Raw genomic sequence first — 4,600 nt, forward strand, 5'->3', positions numbered from 1 at the left:
AAATAATTTAGATTTTAAATTGCAATGTAAATGGGGTGTTTATTTTTATGATTAATGCAGTATCCAGATGTGATCGATGAATTGTGATTCAATTAAATTTGTGGTTGTTTTATATTTAATGGTATGATTATATGTATGGAGAATTTGCATAAATTAATTAATCATTTCATGTTTGTAGGACTGTTTTTAAATGGTGTGGTATCCTTATATGCAGGAAGCATATTTTATGCTTATATGTGTATATAATTCTATGCTTCCTGCATATTATATGGCATGCTTATATGCTAACCATCCTATTATATTCTTATTTGTCATGGAGATAGGCTTATATGCTCATATATATGAATGATGAAATTGCATAAATTAATTAGTTAGTATACTTATATGAATGCATTATAATGTATGGTATGCGTATATTCTTCCTACATGATGGTCATTGAATGAATTAAAAAAGTAACTATAAGGTAATACAGTCACTGAAATCAAGGTCTGAATTAATGTGTATGGTAATTGTATTTACTACATGCTAATCATGGAATGCTTATATGAGTATTTTATAATGGCATAGTATCCTTATATGCTTCCTGCATATTTTGTATTTATATGCTCATATGCTTTCTGCATATTATGTGGTATGCCTACATGCTTTCTGCATATGATTTTCTTATTTTTCATGTTGACGGGTTTATATGCTTATGTGTGTTGAATTTGCATAAATTCCTAATGATATGCTTATATGAGTGGTTTATAATGAATGGTGTGCTTATGTTCTTCCTGCATGTGTAGATAAGAATTTATGTATATAATTATACATGATGGTCATTGAATGAAAAAAGAAACAACTAAAGGGTGTTGCAGGCGCTTAAATAATAGCTAAAATGGAATAAATAATTCTATTACCCATCATTGTCATTTCCATGCAGTTGTTAAGCTAAAATGGGTAGGATGATTAACATGATTTCTAGCTGTTGTTGCGTTTTTGGTGCTTGTTTTTGAGGTTTTATTTAGATGATATTTAATAAGGATTTTTTTCTTTCGGTTACTGTGTTTCTTTCGGAATTGTAGGCCATGCAACTGTCGGATGTTACTGAGGTTGGAAGTGAAGAGATGGAGCTTGGTGACGAGGTTTCGTGTAGTCATAATTCGCATATTTCATTTGATCATTAATGATAATTATTTTTTTGTAATTAATCTAAAATGTAGTTACCGGATCATGGTTATCTTCAAGAAGACGAGATACCAAGAGTTGGAATGCGCTTTGCGCAGTTACAAATGGCTCATGACTTTTATGTTACCTACGCAAAGAAAGTAGGATTTGCAACTAAGATAAGGACGACAATATATGACAACATCACAAAGATACCCGTTAACCAAGCTATCCACTATAATCGCGACGGGTTCCGTGAGTCTCGTGTCAAAGCACCAACGCGAAAGAACACGATTTCAACTGCTGGGTGCAAGGCAAGGATATATGTGAAGTTTGATAAGGACATGCAAGAGTGGGTTTTGTTCAAGGTTAAGTTGAGGCACTCGCACCCATGTTCAGCGAGAAAGGCAACTTCTTTTACGCGGTAAAATTGGACGAGGAGTGTAAATTTAGGAGTGCAGTATGGGTGGATGCAAGGTGTAGGGCGTCGTATGAATACTATGGAGACGTCGTGTCAGTTGATAGAACCTATAGTACAAACAGGTATGAAGTAGTTAAGTTGGTGTTTTGTCCTTTATTTTTTTTAAGCCTATTCGATTTTGATTGGGATTTCTTATGTCTGGTTGTTTTTTCTGGTAAGCATGGATTACCACTTCTAGATTGGCTTCTGCGGATAGGCAACTTTCTCCTCGTACCAGGCCTGCATTCCTCTGATGTATATTCATAGATATCGTCATTTGCATGATAAATACTCAATCTAGTTGTCATAGATATCGTCATTTGCATGAGAAAATTAACATCCATGATAATAACACAAGTAATTTTAATTAACCGAGTTCACCTTCTGTATATCGATATCTATGCTGAGATTTGGCCCTGCTCCTGGTAGATGGCGCCTGTTCAGAGTCCTTGCGCGGCCGTTTTATTCCACCGTCGACCTTGCCACACTGTTGGAATTACTTAAGAATTTACAATTACATGCACATCACAGCACGTTGCACACCAAACAAGGTGGAATGTACCAACATAACAAGAACCAGTCACGCACATACTAAGAGGATGCATCAAAATACTAACACAATTAAATAATAAATTAGCTATACAGTTTAGATCATAACCCGATTTGAGCATCTTAAATGCATTTGTTTACTTAACAAACACAAACCAAATAAAAACTGAAAGAGAAATAAAACACATGAAATGTATTTAAAGAAGTCTTCAACATAATAACTCCAACCTAGCATTCACGGTCATTGAAATCAATTCCTCCAATTTTCCTGTTTAAACATCATCTATCAAAACCAACTATCCGATTACATATTGAAGTAACCATCCAATTAAATAAGCCCAAGATCTATGATAAAGACCAACCATCCAATCACAAACTGAAGTAACGATCTAATTAAATAAGCGCACGATCTATCATAAAGACTAACCATCCAATACCATACTAAAGCGACCATCCAAATGGCTTACGAAAATTTTTAATGTACTAAGGGGAGCAGCACAGCCGTCAATTACAACCACACCAATCATCAATGTAAACTATTTTCACAAAATGCATCAACTTGGCAGGCCCAGAAAGCAATTTTTTCATCCAAAAAAAGCCATCCGAATAAATAAACCATAAATTAGTTATCTAGTTCAGATCATAACCCGATTTGAGCATCTTAAATGCATTTGTTTACTTAACAAACACAAACCAAATAAAAACTGAAAGAAAAATAAAACACATCAAATGTATTCAAAGAAGCCTTCAACAGAATAACATGAACCTAGCATTCACAGTCATTGAAATCAATTCTCCTAATTTTTCTGTATAAACATCATCTATCAAAACCAACCATCCGATTACATACTGAAGTAACCATCCAATTAAATAAGCGCAAGATCTATGATAAGGACCAACCATCCAATCACATAAGTAACGATCCAATTAAATAAGCACATGATCTATCATAATGAAAGCAAATCACCTTATCCGCATCCTTATATCTTTGCTGAGATGTAATCTTGCCCTGGGTAGATGGTGCTTTGTCAGAGTCCTTGCGGGACCTTTTACACCTTGCTTTTTCGTTTACTGCTTTACCACTAGATACTTTCTTCTGTTTTTTCCCCTTCCTTGCATTGTCGATGATACAACACTATATGTTCTATATAGGGCAACAAACTTAGCAAAAAATCAACGTGAACCTCCGATGGCATTTGTATTCAGTTTGATTATAAAAATGAAATTATTAGAGATTGGACCTGTGAGATAACATGCTCGAACTTCTTATCAAGTTCATTAGTGGTCCATTCATCAATCCAAGACTCGAGAGCATTGACATGCATGTAACTGACCATGCTTTAAGCTTTGAAAGTACAGAACCTATACACAAGTGTTTTAAATATTAGGATTTACACCTTAAGACGTACATGTTTTTGAAAATTAGGAAATTTATTTGCGATACCAGCAACACGAACATGCACCCGTCGCATGTTTCCCGGTTCTCATCTTGGAATTTTCTTATTGCATCTCGCAACCACTTTAATATTTGATACGACCAGTGGAATCTTCTTGGGTTCGAGACATCCAAAATCGAAGGGAGGTGCCACGGAAAAATAGTCTGCTGGCTTGTGGGGGTAAGAAACGTTTTCAAAATCACCAGGATAGAGTATTGTCTAAAGGTCATCCTCTGTTGCTCGATCTCCATTGGATAGGCAAAGACAAAGTCCCGCAGTTGTGTTGTAGTTCTCTTCTGGAACTCTCTCTTAATTGCCAAATGCGATGCTTTTTTTTTTCTACAGTTCCGGGATTGGGTCCTCTACGTTAACGAAACATTGTACAACAATCAGTCAGTGTCAACAAAGAAAAAACAAAAACCACGCACATGAATGATTACATCTTACATAACTTTGACTAACATCGAGAAGGTATGCCGAATACACTGTCGATCAGTTCGGCGGTAATGCGAATGTCCCCTGCGTCGACCCTGAGAATGTTTGAGTCCACGCCCTAGCTAGTTGGAGCATGATGCTCTACTTCACATGCCATAGTGGTACCCACCACAGAAAATCAACAAATGGCCTCAATCTCAGCCAACTTAGCGTGCTCATTATGCAGTTCTGTTGAGTTAAGAAATTAACTAACATATATGATGATGACAAACATTAGATTATTGGGCTAATTACCCAATTAGTTTTAATTGCTTTTTGTAAAGTGTTGCAGGCCAAAAATTCATATTGCAGCAGCCCAGAAAAATAGACAAAGAAATTCAAAAATTGCGCTGAAAGGTAAATGAATTCAATCCAAGCCCAAGTCATCCCTCACAAGATGAATTCTCCAATGAGTAAAGCAAAAAAAGATTTAGACGGGCCAAGCAAATCAAACCCGATCCAAGCCCGTATCCATCACTCCAAGCTTATCCATCTCATTTGCTTTTACCAAAAGCAACGTTCACTTTTCCTGTT

This window comes from Arachis hypogaea, chromosome 5 (assembly GCF_003086295.3).
Source record: "Arachis hypogaea cultivar Tifrunner chromosome 5, arahy.Tifrunner.gnm2.J5K5, whole genome shotgun sequence".
Taxonomy (NCBI): domain Eukaryota; kingdom Viridiplantae; phylum Streptophyta; class Magnoliopsida; order Fabales; family Fabaceae; genus Arachis; species Arachis hypogaea.